Source organism: Antechinus flavipes, chromosome 1 (assembly GCF_016432865.1).
Source record: "Antechinus flavipes isolate AdamAnt ecotype Samford, QLD, Australia chromosome 1, AdamAnt_v2, whole genome shotgun sequence".
In the NCBI taxonomy this organism is placed as follows: domain Eukaryota; kingdom Metazoa; phylum Chordata; class Mammalia; order Dasyuromorphia; family Dasyuridae; genus Antechinus; species Antechinus flavipes.
The window spans coordinates 299,584,505-299,600,215 of record NC_067398.1 but is presented as its reverse complement, the minus strand read 5'-3'; the positions used below and the strand labels follow the sequence as shown (position 1 = coordinate 299,600,215).

Here is a 15,711-nt window from a genome sequence, read left to right as displayed (position 1 = left end):
CCAATTTAATTTCCTTACTGCTTCAAGTTTTCATTAAGTAAATCAGGCACTTGGTTATATATTATATTATTTTATAAGCATCTCAACAGGACATTTTTCTTTCTCCAAATAATTTTTATTGTTTCCTCCAGGGCAGGAACTTCTTTTCTGTTCTTTGACACATAGTAATGCTCAAAAGATTGTATCACAGATCACAAATTTAAAGCTAGAAGGGACCACGGGGGTCTTCTGGGCCAAAATTTTATAGATAAGAAAGTTGAGACCCAACATGAAATACATCAGAACTCTAGCAAATCCGTCACCAATTTTGACTTCAAGGAACTGAATGTGAAGCATCTCTCACTCCTGTTCACAGAGAGATAAAAAGAGGTACATGTGGTCAGACAAGGCCAACTATAGACAACTTAGCTATCACTTCCTTGTTATGAGAATTCAATGAAAAATGAGAGCAACCAAAAAAAAAAAATCAATAAGACATTTAAAATTTATTTTTTAATTAAGTGATTGAACTAAATGATCTCTTGGGTCACTTCCAGTTCTAAAGCTCTATAAGACACACTTTAATTCCTTAAGGAAAAGGAGTCGTTGTAACAGAAAATTCATTAAGCCCTAGAAAAGAATGAAGTCTAGAAAACCAACATGACTAAATGAGCTAAAGCTCCCTTCCTCCAAAAATCTATTACTTAGCTCTAATGCTTGAAAGTGTGTTTAATTAAGCTTTATCTCCCAGCTTATCAGATTTCTTCAATACGCATGTATTTTTAATTTTGGTTTTAAAAATTTTTTCCAAATACATAAAGATTGTTTTCAACATTCACCCTTCCAAAATCTTGTGTTCCAAATTTTTCTCCCTTCCTCACTTTCTTCTTCCTCCCCTAAACAAGAAATAATCTGATATAGGTTAAACATGTGCTCTTCTTCTTTGCTGAGGCAATTAGGGTTAAGTGACTTGCCCAAGGTCACACAGCTAAGAAATATTAAGTGTCTGAGGCTGAATTTGAACTCAGGTCCTCCTGACTTACTGGGCTTTTTAGCTGCCCCAACATGTGCAATTCTTCTAAACATACTTTCATAATCATCATGCTGTGCAAAAAAAATCAGCTCAAAAGGAGAAAAAAAAAAAAAAAACACAAACAAACAACAAAATAAGTTGAAAAATACTATGCTCTGATCCACATTCAGTCTTTATGATTCTCTCTCTGGATGCAGATGGCTCTTTGCATCATAAGTTTATTGCAATTGATTTGTATCATTTCATAGTTGAAAAGAGCCAAGCTGATCATCACATAATCTTGTTGTTGTGTATAATGTTCCCTTGGTTCTGCTCACTTCATTTAGCATCAATTCATGTAAGTCTTTTCAGGGTTTTAATTAGCCTGCTCATCATTTCTTATAAAATAATAATATTCCATTACATTCGTATACCATAACTTATTTAGCCATTCCCTAAGTGACGGGCATTCACTCAATTTCCAGTTCCTTATCTCTATTAAAAAAAAGGATTGCTACAAACATTTTTATACATGTGGGTCCTTTTCCCTTTTTAATGATCTCTTTAGGATATAAATCCAGTAATATTGCATGTATGAAAAGTCAGATCCTATTCAAGGAACTCAAAGATTATTCACATGCTCTGGCTAAAATGAGATTTTGTTATATTGACTTCTTTCTGAAACAGAGGAAGCACTGCCTAGAAATTTTAGTCATACAGACATTTTGTAATGGTGGCTCATTGTAATGGAATTTGACTTCTGTGTGATACCAGTGTCACGTTGAGGAAAGAGGACTTACTGGAGCGAATCAAAGGACCTTTGTTTAAACCCCTGCTCCCCGCTCCTTGTGTGACGTTAGGCAAATCACTTAACCTCTCTGTGTTCCTGTTTCCACATTTATAAAGTCAAAAGGGGATGAGGGGTGGGATGTGACTATAGAGGACCTATGAAGTACATTCCAATTCTGGATCTGTTACAAGTGTTTTCCTAAACAACTATCCTGAGAAAGGAAGTTAGAATTAAAGGAGAATTGCCTAAAGTATCCATCTAGATAAGGAAGAAATGGCTAGAATAATTTATCCGACTTCCATCTCTTAAAGATTCTATTTATCACCTCTTCAATTTTAACCTTAAAAAGAATGCCAAAATGCATAGTGGAATATTTCAGAAAATCCAAAGTCCAAACTAAAGATCCTTTCTAAGTCTGATACTTCTCACAGATCAGAGATCAAGTTACAACAATCTGAATGTTAGATGTGAATACATAATAATTATAACCTACAACAATGTGTGTAATGGAAAAATACTTCCATTGACTATCTAAAGATATCTTGAAAAAACCAGAGCAGGCAATTTCTCAACAAACCACATGACCACAAATGACTGTTTCTATATGAAATAATACCTTTTAACAGAACCAAATTAATAGCACTGTACCATTTACTCATATTAACAGTATGTGTCAGTTCAATCTTTTTGACAAAATTTTAAATTGCCAACATGAATATTTTTTCTGTCTACAGATGATGATTTTTATCCACATTAAACTTGACTGAGTATTTTGTAATTGTATGAGATTGATCCTATAAAGGCAACTTCAGCTTTCTTCATGCAGATAGATGCAACCCTGAAGTCAGGAAATCCCAAATTCTAAGATGGCCTCAGACAGATACTAGCTATGTGATCCTGAGCAAATCGCTTAAATCACTGGCAGCCTCAGTCTCCTCAACTGTAAAACTGGAATGGTAATAATAACATTTCCCTCACAGGGTAAGTTGTGAGGCTCAACTGAGATAATATATATAAGATGACAACACAGTAATCACAGTAAATAAGCATGTAATGGGTGCTTATTTAAATTAATTTCCTCCTTGAGCTCCCACTCCAAAAAGGATTATTCCGTTTCTTCAGTGCAGAGGTCAAAGTATCTGTGCCTTTCTCATCCTAGATAATTCTTGTCCTTGCCAAAAAATATCTCTCCAGTTAGATAGAGGCCTTTTCCCAAGTGTTTTCCTGCTCCAAACACTTGAGATATACTAGCTTAATATTTAAGTTGTCTATTTCTTTTTCTCATTCTGTAACCCAGCTTACCTCCTTTGTAAGTAATATGTTATAAGATATTTATACCTACCCCCCCTTCCCTTCCTTTTGAATTTTTGTGTTGAGTAAAAATAAAGAAATTAGTTAGAAGTTAGTCAAGATCCATGTATATTCTGTTGGATGTTCCATTTGTAACATTCAAATATTCAATTTTATCATTGGAGGAATCCAACAACAGACACCTCCAACCACTCAACTTTTTGATTGGAGCTTATTTCTGGGAGTTCACTCAAATGAGTGAACTGCACTGCTTTGGTAAGGATTATTTCATGAGCAGGGCAAGAACTATGTCAACAAATGAGTAAAATCCACTTGAAAAGATCCGTTTACGGAAAATGAGTAGATAACCATCAGTTGGGTTATGGTATATGAATGTCATGGAATATTATTATTCTATAAAAACAATCAAACAGGATGATTTCAGAAAGGCCTGGACTTACGTGAACTGATGCTAAGTGAGTAGAACCAAGAGAACATTGAACACAGCATCAACAAGATTATGTGATGATCAGCTTAGCTCTTTCAATTATGAAGTGATTCAAGGCAATTCCAATAGACTTGTGATGGAAAGAAAGAGTGATGAGGTTCAGGGAGTTATGGGAACCCCTTTCTGGTCGGGCCAAGTTCTTTATAAATTACAAACCCGAAAAGTTAAACAGGCAAAAGAAGTTTATTAGAACTGAAAAGTCAACTTTTGGTGGGGGCTGGGAGCAGAAAATCCTGACAGAGAGGTGAATAGGGTCCTGTTAGGGAAATAGGTGAGAGAGATAAAGAGGGAGTAACGCTGAAAAGAGAATGTCTTTTCAGCAGGTAGAGTCGTAACTATGCCAAGGGGAGAGAGAGGGAGGTTCCTAGGCATGATTAGGTCCTTTGCAAGGGACTGAGCTGAAGAAAGCTTGTTTTATGGGCAGCTCTTGGTGAGGGCTGGGAGCATGTTGAGCTGAAATCAGAATAGAGAATCTTGGAATTGAATGAGTGTCCCTGAACTAATCTCCAACTCAATAGAGTTAGATAGAAATCTTGTTCTCCAGCTCAGGCTAAGTAAGAATGGTCCTGGACTCAACTAGTCCCTCCCAGATAACAGAATGAAACCACTCTATCTTGATTCCCTGGGATGGGTCTCTCAGGGGAGAGCTTCTCTGAGGGAGTTTCCCAAGCTTTCCCCCCAAAGTTTGAGAGAAAGAGTGAGAGAAAGTTTTTTGGGCTCCCCTTGTCAAGAGGACTATAGAAATGGAATGTGGATCACAATACATTTTCATCTTTTTTGTTATTGTTTGTTTGCTTGTGTTTTTCTTTCTCATTTTTTTCCCTTTTGATCTGCTTTTTCTTATGCATGATAAACTAGAAATATTTAGAGGAATTGTACATGTTTAACCTATATTGGATTACTTGTTGTCTGAGTAAGGGAAAAGAAGGGAAGAGAGGAAGAAATATTTGGAACACAAAGTTTTGCAAGGGTGAATATTGAAAACTGCATATATTTTGGAAAATAAAAAGCCGTTAATTTATTAAAAATATATGAAAGTTAAAAAAAAAAGAAAAAAAAATATATTAAAGTTAAAAAAAAACAAAAACAAAACAGATCAGTTTGGTTCCTGAGAACTTCCAAGAGGACTATAAGAGATCGGCTCCACAACAACCCAGGAGTCCCTTTGCTGCTGTTCTGTTATTTCAATCATGTCTAATTCTTCATGACCCCATTTGGAGTTTTCTTAGCAAAGATACTGCCATTTCCTTCTCTAGCTCATTTGATACAAATGAGGAACTGAGGCAAACAAACTTAGGGATGACTTAAGGATCTGAGGTTACATTTTAACTCAAATCTTCATGCCACCAACCTGTCCCCCAACAGAGGTTCCTAGTGTTCCTCAAGATACTTGGGCTTGAATTCTAACTGGTTGTATGGGAACTTCAGATGAAGATTACCACAGGCAAGTCCATGATGGCACAGTGCTAAATCATTTTTCCCCCAATGTCATAAATAACAACAGCAAAAGATTTGGGACCATACCCTACAGATGTTCTGAAAAGCATTTTTTTTCTTCTTTTGCAACTCTGAACCTCCCAAGATAGCTTGAGGTTTACTGGCTAGATTTCTTAAGGACCAGGCCTTAAAGCAAAAACCAATCAGATTCTAATTGGCCACTAATAGGTCAAGCCCCATTTGGTCGTTGTTTGGATCTAGATTGTCTCAGGTTGAATGTAAAAAGCAGTTATTACTGCTGTGGCCAGAAACCCTTGAGAGTCTTCCCTCATTATATTTATTTACTTATTTATTTAGATTTTTTTTTTTTTGGATTATGTGAAAGAGATTCTTTGCCTCAATTGTCACCTAACCTTAATCACTGAATGGGTACAGCCTCAGTCAAACAGAACAGTAGAAGACCTCAGTTTAAAAAGGTCAAGGTCTCCTATAGCATCCAGGATCACCTCCAATCATCCTGATTTGTATCTTACCACAGGACCCAGAAGACTTTAGAGGGGAAAGTGAGGCAGGTGACCTTGCTCAGCCCTCCCTCATTTAAATCCAACTCACTTGCATGTCATAGCATCCCCTCCCTGAAATCATGGTCCTCTTCAGAATCATAAACTCAAATCCAGCCTCAGACACTTATTAGCTGTGTGACCCTGAGTAAGTCACGTCACTCTGTTTGCCTCAATTTCTTTATCTATAAAATGAACTGGAGAAGGAAATGGTAAACCACTCCAGTATTTTTACCAAAAAAAAAAAACAAACAACAACAACAACAACAAAAATAGAGTCACAAAGAGTTGGACGTGATTGAAATAATTTAACAAACACTTACCACTTTTAAAGTTTGCAAAGCTCTTTGTAATTATTATCTCATTTGATCATCTCAATTTTGAAAATAGGTGCTATTACTACCCCCTATTTTATAGATGAGGGAACTAAGGAAAACAGAGGTTAACTGACTTGCCTAGCATCACATCTAGTGTCTGAAGCTGGTTTTAAACTGAGGATTTCAAGATTCCAGGTTCAGGACTCTATCCACTGCAACAGCTAGCAGACACAAACAAATTCCATGGGTCAAAAAACAAGACTCAAACAGGCTTTTCTGACTTGAGATGTCTTAGCTATCCACGCTAACGTTTTTATTTCTTGAGTCAAGATCATTGAATGAACACATATGCTATAAACATATGTATGTAAAAAATATGTATGTACAAAATCGCTCACATGTGAATACTGCTCATGAGATAAGGAGATATATACACACAAAGAGAAGAATATATGTGTAGGCATGTGCACGTAAGCTCAATGAAGGCAAGATCTTTGACTCCTAAGATCCCAGAACAAGGCCAGGAATGTAATAGTGCCCAACAAATGGGTTCATTGATTGCAAATGGACATATTCATACATATATCTTTTAAAGTCTCTAATAAATGGGACTCTAAAAGTCCATTTGTTTGTTACTCTCAATATGAATCTTAATTAAAATTGAACAAATCTCCCACAGTTTTTAGTCTTCACAGACTGTGGTTCCTTTAAATTACCCAAGCAATAGATCTATAATTTATGGTCATGTTGTATGGCTAGGGGAAATGTGCTAAAAAAGATGGCTTTTGGTGGCAGACAGCAACTCAGAACAACAAAAACTATTAAAATTTCCAAATGGTAGGTTTAACAAGCTTTCCTCCTATCTTTCCAATTTTTAATACTGTTCATTCTGCACCTGTAATGCTTGATACCAAGGTGTATATGCCAAATGACTGAACTCAATAGCTAAAATACTGAACCTAACTGCATTTGTATTACAAGTTCTTTGGGATTTTGGAGCTTTAGAGAAAAAAAAATAGATTGTAGTCTCCTTCTAAAAGGAATAAAAAATATTTCTACAATTATTACTATTTGAGAAAAGACATATGTAAAACTTTCCTTAAAGGAGTACTAATATAAACAGACAAAAAAAAAAAAAAAAGGTATCCTATAAATCTGATATTACATTTATAATATTTAGGAAGTTAACTCTTCAACTGCCACACACTAAAACTGGAAATTGTCATAAAATTTCTCCCAATGCCCAGTTCATAAATACTTTTCTTATTTCTTTCCCTCTCTATCCATGGAAGTAATTCCTATGGGATTCTAAATCATCCCATTTAAACAATCTTCAGCTAAAGACTCATTTAATCAAACTTACTATTCTTTACCAAAAAAAAAAAAAAAAAAAAACTAAAAAAAACTAAAAATATGTACATTAGACCTCAGCATATGAGAAGACAGCATACAAAGTAGAAACCATCCAATAAAATCAAAACTAGATAGTCTCAATTCAATTCATAAGATTTAGAGGTGGAAGGACCCTTAGAGACAACATTCTCATCATAGAAATGAAGAAATTGAAGCTGAAAAAGGTTTAGTGGTTTGCCCAATAAGTGGGCTAGTTTACATTTGCACTCAGGTCTCTCTGACCCGAGGCCTATTTTCTCCATGCACTAGCCCACTTCACTACCCAGTTTCAAATTATTTATTATCTCTAATGCACAAACTACTGTACTGAATGGTCTCTTTTCCAAACATCTCCAAATAACTAAGTAGAACATTTCAAAGTGAGGAAGATGACTTACCACTAAGAGAGAGCCACTTTTTCCATTTTTGCTATTTGATTTACACAGAAGTTACAGTATGAAGTCTATGGTTGCTATTTTTGGGGTAAGTATATAAATCACCTCGGTGACTATAAGATATATATTCTATCTTCTTAGACTCAAATGAAGCAAAACTCCAACTCCTAAGCAGCGATGCCCAAAAGCTCTAAATACTATACATGAAGACACATTGATCTGTACTAATTTTAATATAAAAAGAAAAGGATAAGAAGAAAAGATAAAGAAGCACTTCGAATTACTGAAAATAAACATACTTTGCTCCTCCATTTCAACCAGATTGGTCTCATGACTGTCAAGTTTCATAATTTTGCATATTTCTAACTTTTGCTAATGTTGCTCTCTTTTTTGTCAAAACATTTTCCCTGTGACTTTTTCTTGGTTTTCTATATCAGAATTTGGTGTGTTTTATTAAGGAGGAAGCGTGCTGGGTGAGCTAGGCAAAAATGCCTCTTCTCACTCTATTATCTTGATTCTGTTCCCTTAGAGTTCCAAAAAACCTCCAAAAGTGTTTCATCAGTCCAGAACAAGAGCCATCCATCTTCTCCAAGAACTCTTACTTGACAGACCTGACCCCAAGGAAAATATTCCCTTAATTTTTGTACTCAACATTCCATTTAATTTGAACTATTATAGAACTCTCTTTTACTCTTTTTAAGCTATATCTTCCCCAAGGGCAGGAATAAATGTCTTTTATGTCTATCTTGTCTAAGAGGAGTACAACTATTTCAAAGTCTGATTCTTCTTGTGCAGAGAAATAACTGTATGGCCATGTATACATATGTTGTATTTAACATATATTTTAACATTTACCATATATTGGTCTATCTGCCACCTGGGGGAGGGGATGGGGGAAGAAGGGGGGAAAATGGAACAAAAGGTTTTGCAACTGTCAATGCTGAAAAATTACCCATGCATATATCTTGTAAATAAAAAGCTATAATAAAAAAAAAAAAAACTAAAAAAATTAAATGTAATTTTAAAAAAAGGGGGAGTACAATTTACACAATAGGTGGTCAAGAAATGTCTAATGAAAAATAGATAATGACGAAAGAAAACTATCACTCTTTGCAAATGATGATAGTATAGAGAATCCTAGAGAATCAACTAAAAAAAAACTATTAGAAAAAACAACTTTAGCAAAATTGCGGGATACAAAATAAACCCATGTAAAATATTAGCATTTGTATATTTTACCAAGAGAACCCAGCAACAAGAATAGAAGGAGAAATCCCATTTTAAACAAATGTAGACAGTATAAAATATTTGTCAATCTACCTGTCCGCAAAGCTAGGAACTATATGAACACAATTACAAAATACTTTTTGCACAAATAAACTTAGATCTAAATAATTAGAAGTATATCAAGTGCTCATGGGTAGGCTGAGCTAATATAATAAAAATGACAATTCTACCTAAATTTATCTACTTATTCAGTGCCATAACAATCAAACTGCCAAGAAATTATTGTATAGGCTAGAAAAAAATAATGACAAAATTAATCTGGAAGAACAAAAGGTCAAAAATTTCAAGGGAATTAATGAAAAAAAAATGTAAAGGTAGCCTAGTCATACTAGACTTAAAACTGTATTAGAAAGTGGCAGTCATCAAAACCATTTGATATTGACTAAGAAATAAAAGTAGTTGATCAGTGGAATAGGTTAAGTTCACAAGACACACTAGTCGACAATTATAGGAATTTAGTGTTTGATAAACCCACGGACTCCAGCTTCCGGCATTAGAACTCACTATTTAACAAAATTGGTGCAAAAATTGGAAAATAGTATAAAAGAAGAAATGCCTAATGGATAAAGTCATCTAGGACTTGCAGTCAGGGAAGAAGTAGATTTGAATTCCAAGCTCAATACTAACAACAAGAAACATTAAGTGCCTATTACTTGTAAGGTACTAAGGCTATAAAAACAAAACAGAAAAAAAAAAAAATGCACAACAGTCCTTGTCCACAGGGAGTTTACTTTCTCTTTCTCCCGGGAGATATATACACAAAGCATACACAATATAGTTTTTAATGGAAAAGAATATTAAAATCATGATGACAAGGAAAGGAGCCATAAGTCGGATCCTGAGTTTTATTCCAAAAACCGTTAAGTGAGGAGGGAGATTGTTCCAGGCATGGGGGATGGTTCATACAAATATATGGAGACAAAAAGGACATTGGTTTGGTTGTCAAGTAGTTTGTGAAGTGATCGATCTGAAAAGTTGGCTTTGTATATCATCATCAAGTATATGAAAGGCTATCATGTAGAAAGAGAAAATTCATTTGACCATCCATAACTATATTCCTCTAGACCTCCCTCCTGGAGATCCAAACTCTAACATGAGAGTATGTTTCTCCCCTCATCCTTTTCAGATTCTCCTTACATGATACCTCCCTCCATTAGAATATGTACTCTTGGAGAGCAGGAACTGTCTTTCTACTTGTCTCTCATTACCCTAATTGAACATAGAGACTGATACATTGTCAGTGCTTAATAAATCTTTATAGATTCCTATCCAAATTGGCTCAGTATGGCAAAGACCAACACCTAATATGCTATACAGGCAAAGGCAAAACGGGTTCAAGATTTAGATAAAGAGTAATACTATAAGCAAATTAGAAAAGCAAAGTAACTGGCTTCCCTTCATAGATCTTTAAACAAGAGATAAGCGAAAGATGTTCAAGAAATTTCTGGTTTCTTTCTCTTCAGTCCCCTACAGGTTCAACTATCAGACCTATAATTCTTTCTGTACACCTGAGATGACATTTCAAACATTCTGTTAATCCTATCCCTGCTATTTATTATATTGGCAGCACCTATACAACCTTGATATGATTATGAAAACTAGGATTTCTGATTACCAAATCAGAGAGCACCAGCCCTTTAGTCAGGAGGACCTGAGTTCAAATCTGGCCTCAGATACTTTCTGGCTGTGTGAACCTGGGCAAGTCACTTAACCCCAAATGCCTGAACACATACATACAAATCCTCCCAATCCTCTTTTCCTAAGTCCCTTCTGACCTCTTATAATCCATATCCTAGATCCCCAAAAATAGGAAATTGGAGAATACTCAAGGTCTGAAGGTGACTTGGCAATGTCTCAAGGCTGTTCATTGATGATAGATTCTATTGCTGGCTTGATTCTATTGCTTCTAGGGGTATCTAAGAACTCAGCTTTGGGAAATTTAAGACTTCTCTGACACCAAGAAGAGGAAAGGGCAAGAATGTGAGGGGGAATGGGTAGACAGATGCTCTTATTTGTTTTGTGGTTTGATTTACCTAATTCTGAGAGTGCAAGATTGAGATCTCCCACTATTATAGTTTTGCTGTCTACTTTTTCTTGCAACTCTTTTAACTTCTCCTTTAGGAAGTTAGAGACTATACCACTTGGTGCATATATGTTTAATATTGATATTGCTTCACTGGACAGACAGACTCTCTACCAGTGCGTCAAATCCCATGTCATCTCTTGCAAAGATTTCATAGTGAGGATTTTTTTTTTTTAATCAATCAGTACAAATCAAGAGATAGGATTTATATCCGGTCCCTGGACACTCCCCTCCCCCCCCCTTCAATATGCCATGCTACATTTCAATTTCCAACCTGAGCTGCCACACATACAGTCTTTCAACTACCAACTTTAAATCCTCTATATCCTCTGGAGACACCTGGTGATAAAGTGGCCAACATACTTGCATTGGTCCTGGAGCCAAGAAGACCTTAGCTCAAAGTGATTTCAGTGGCCAAATCACTCAATTTCTACTTGCCTCAGTTTTCTCAACTGTAAAACAAGAAGAATAGTCTGTGTCAAAGCTTAACACAGTGTCTGGCATATAGTTATACAAATTTATGGAAGTTTATGACTTCCTTGATTTTACAGATAAGGAAACTGAGTCCCACAATAATTTAGTGACTTGCCCAACAATTGCAGAAACTGAAGCTATATGGTAAAATGAAAACTTAATATTTATCTTAAATGTTTGTATTAAAACTATTAATTGTATTTTATGTTGTCATCTTCCATTCCAATGGAATAAGTGTTTTACTAATTATGCATGCCTAGGAAAGAATGATTTAAAACTGCCAATTCTCCAGAAAAGCAACTTGGCAAGAGATGAGGAGGATTGGGAGTAGGCAGTAGGAGGCGGGGACTCTGAAAGATGAAATAGTCTTACCACAATTTAAAGCAAGCCATTACTTTTCAGTAACGTGTCTCAGGGGATTTTTAGAGTTGATATAATTCAGGCAAAACTTTAGTTTCAAATTACAAGTGAAAGAACATAAACTCAACTGCCCTGAATGCAATCTATCTACTTTTGAAAGTTAGCAGCTGAATCTTCCTGGCAACATTTTTGCAAAGAAACCGCCAACTTTAGAAGGTCTAGATGATTTCAAGGAACCTTGAATTTTCCAATAATAATTTTAAAAGGTAAATAAATTTAAACCATTTTTTAAAATGCAGTGGCAAGATATAAATAATCCATAGCCTAAAAGAAAACCAGCTTTAGCACAGGCTTAATGAGCAATAGTTATAATTTTAAACTAAGACTAAAACCCACATTTTTTTTTTTTAGCTGAGGCAGTTGGGGTTAAGTGACCTGCCCAGGGTCACCTAGTTAAAAAGTGCTAAGTATGTGAGATCACATGGTCCTCCTGACTTCAGGACTGGTACTCTCTCCACTTCACTACCTAGATGCCCCTAAAACCCACATATTTACACAATTATCTTTACTGTGAATCTGGATCCCTTTTGGGCAAGTTTCCCTATGTCTAATTCTTATAAAGTTCACTTGACCAGACATGCTAAATCAGGAGTTCTTAAACTTTTTTGTGTATGTCATGGACACCTTTGGCAATCTGGTTTAGTCAAAGAATGGAGTCTTTTTCAGAATGTATTTAAACACATACAATATGTTTTAAGTAGAAAAGAAATCAATTATACCGAAAACTGTTATCAAAAGTTTTTAAGTTCTTGGACACTAGAGTTGAAATCCCAGGTCTAAAAGAAATCATTATGTTATAATGGGATAATATCTGAAAAATGTTTAGAACAGTGCCTAGCACCTAATAGACTTTTAATAAATATTTGCTTCGGAGTGCAGTGGATAGAACACTGAAACAAGACTCAGGAGGATCTGAGTTCAAATGAGACCTCAGTCATTTAACACTAGCTGTGTGACCTTCAGGCCAGTCACTTAACCCTACTTGCCTTGCCTAAATAAATTAAATACTTGCTTTCTTTCCCTGTTTCCTTATGAAAGTAAAAGGACTGGACCGAGGGTTTTGGAAATGTACAGAATTCCTTGCTGAGAAAACTTATTTGACAAGACACCCAGGGCAGAGAGGTTAAGTGATTTATTCAGGATTCAGGATTATTCAGGATTACACATGTTTGAAAACAGGGGCATCCCATTTGCTCTAGGTTATAATAAAACAAATTAATATTTTAGTCTAGATGTGGAAATAGGGAACCTGTAAAGGAGCTGAAAGAAGTCAGTAAGGTGAATGTATAGTAAGCAGATCTTCAGTATGCTTTTATTTCAGGAATGAATACTTAGAATCTCTCATTTCAAGTGCTAAGAATTATATTTAGAAATACTTATAATAATAATTTTATATAGCCTTAAGGTTTGCAAAGCACTTCACAAATATTTCATTCCATTCTTATAAAAATCCTGAGAGGTAGGTGCTACTATTAGCCTCATAGCTGAAGCAGAGAATGGTTAAGTGACTTGCCTAGGAGAACACAGTTAGGGAGAGTCTGAGGTTATATTTGAACTCAGGTCTTCCTAATTTGAAATTCAAAATAAGGGAGATAATAATGTGTTCATCACAGGTAAATGATGTCGAATAACAGTGAAAATCTGTCTTATTTCTCATCAGAAATGAAGAGCAATGTGGAAACTGCTTGCTTAAAAGTATTTACAGAGTGTTTCCTTATAGAATTATGCGTCCTTCTTTGGGATCTGTAGGCTGCCACAACAGGGTGTTGTTTTTGTTTTTTTTTTTTTTTCGTTTCTGACTTTAAATGCATAGTTTGAGTTTTTCCTCTGGCTTTGCCTCTAATTTCCAACCTCACTCAAATCACTGGACTAACCCTGGGAAATAAAAATAGAAACTCCCTCCAGTTATCATAAACTGGACCAGTGATTTTACTTGCTTTTGCAAACAGTCTGTCCCAATCACTCTGAAAAGCAGCAACGCCACTACTAGTCTGGTCCACAACGTTCACTCTGCCCCGACTACTGGACATCTGCTAGACCTCAACTCCAACTCTAATTCCGAAGCCAATAACTAGCAGTTTCCTCAGTGACTTTCTTATCCTGATCAGTTCAAAGTTGCTAGATCCTTTCCTCTCCTTCCCCAAACTGAATCGCACAAGCCTGGAGGCGTCAGTCCATATTCTAGACACCCTTTGGCTGTTTTCTAATAGATCCAAAACCAGGTGGTCCCATGCGGCACCAACCTGTTGGCATTTACGCTTGCCCAAACTTCCTCTTTGGGCAGCACAATCAAAAAGCCTAAGGTATTGACAAAGTCCCGAACCAGATGAAGCTGCCCCGAGGCAGGTCGCCAAGATCACCTAAAGTCCGGGAGGAAGTGTGGGTTGGATTTTCTCCTCTTTAACTGACCCAGAAGGACAGCTCTGGGAGGAGGGAAGGTGCCTGCCTAACTGAGCTAGTGTGGGAGGAAGGACTCGCCTCAAATTCTGTCTATCCAGGACTTACAGCTCATGGTCCTAAGCACTTCTGAAATCAAAACATTAGGGACTGACATTAGTCTCCCAAATCTTTAAAAAAGAAAAAAAAAAGGAAAGAAAAGAAAAGAAAGAAAGAAACAAGGAAAGAAAGAAAGAAAAGAAAAAAGAAAAAGGAAACCCGACCCCAATAGAGTCAACTCCCAGTAACCAAATCCCGGAAAAGACAACCAGGGAGTTGCCGAGAAAAGAAAGGCGGCGGTGGGGCCCCGGCCCAGCCTGAGTCCCGCGGGAGTCCGCCCCCTCCTCACGGTTCCGGCTCCAGTGCAGCACCAGCCTGAAGGTGGCCACTCACATTCTCTGCCCCTCTCGGAATCCCCATCTCGAACCTCGGAACCAACCAAGACAAGTGCCCGATCTCCTTACCCCCCATCCCATCTCCCGGGGTCTCGATTCAAGGAGCTCCACACTTACCACCGCCTATCGAGCCGAGCCGGGAGGTCTGAGCTAGCCGGGGCAGGCGAGGGGGCGGGTCTGAGCTGACCGGGGCGGGCAGCGCATTTAGAGAGGCTTCCGGCTTCTCCCCGCCTCCTGGCCCGGCTCCTAGAGAGCAGTAATGCAGTCCCGTCCTGTCCTGTCCCGCCTAGTCTCGCTCTCCTCCCCTTTCCCTTGCCTGCCCAGCCCCTTCCTCTTATGGCTGAAGGCTCCCTAACCCTACTCACGAGCTCTGGCTTCCCTCTACTCCCTCCCAAACCTCCCCCCATCCAGTTCCCTACAGAGCCCTTACACTTTCCCCATCCTCTGATTCATATTTCTCAGAGCTGGAAGAAAACTCAGAAATCGTCTTGTTCAGGAGCTCTTAACCTTTTTTAGGTCATGGCCCACTTTTCAGTCTGGCAAAGCCTTTCTCAGAATCACGAACGTATAAAATCCAAAGGACTATAAAAGAATCCAAAGGTGAGTGAAAGTAAAGATGTAATGTTTTTGGCCAAGTTCACGGTCCTTTAAAAATCTATCCACATGCTACCCTTTAAGTCCGTGGATTCCAGGTTGAGAACCCTTGATCTGGTCTCAATTTCCTCATTTTACAGAGGAGGGTACTGAAACTCAAAGAGAATTAGTCACTTTCCTAGACTCACAAAGATTTTTAGTTAGAACTCTAGGTCACTTATTTCCCATTCAAGAGTCTTTACATTAGCTATCTCACTGCTCTTTTCTCTCCCTCAAATTTTCCCCCTCTTTGGTCCAGTTTTGTGTTCACTGAGCCTTTCCCAGTAATTTCTTCTCATCTTC

At 37.0% G+C, this 15,711-nt stretch overlaps 1 protein-coding gene across 1 annotated transcript in view; it reads right to left on the bottom strand.

Moving 5' to 3' along the window:
- Positions 1 to 15,004, bottom strand: part of LITAF (lipopolysaccharide induced TNF factor) — a 44,822-nt gene extending 29,818 nt beyond the window's left edge. Inside the window, exon 1 of the mRNA XM_051963263.1 lies at positions 14,893 to 15,004. The gene's annotated coding sequence lies outside the window, so the exon portion shown is untranslated. The remainder of the gene's footprint in view (positions 1 to 14,892) is intronic.
- Positions 15,005 to 15,711: the final 707 nt, after the last annotated feature.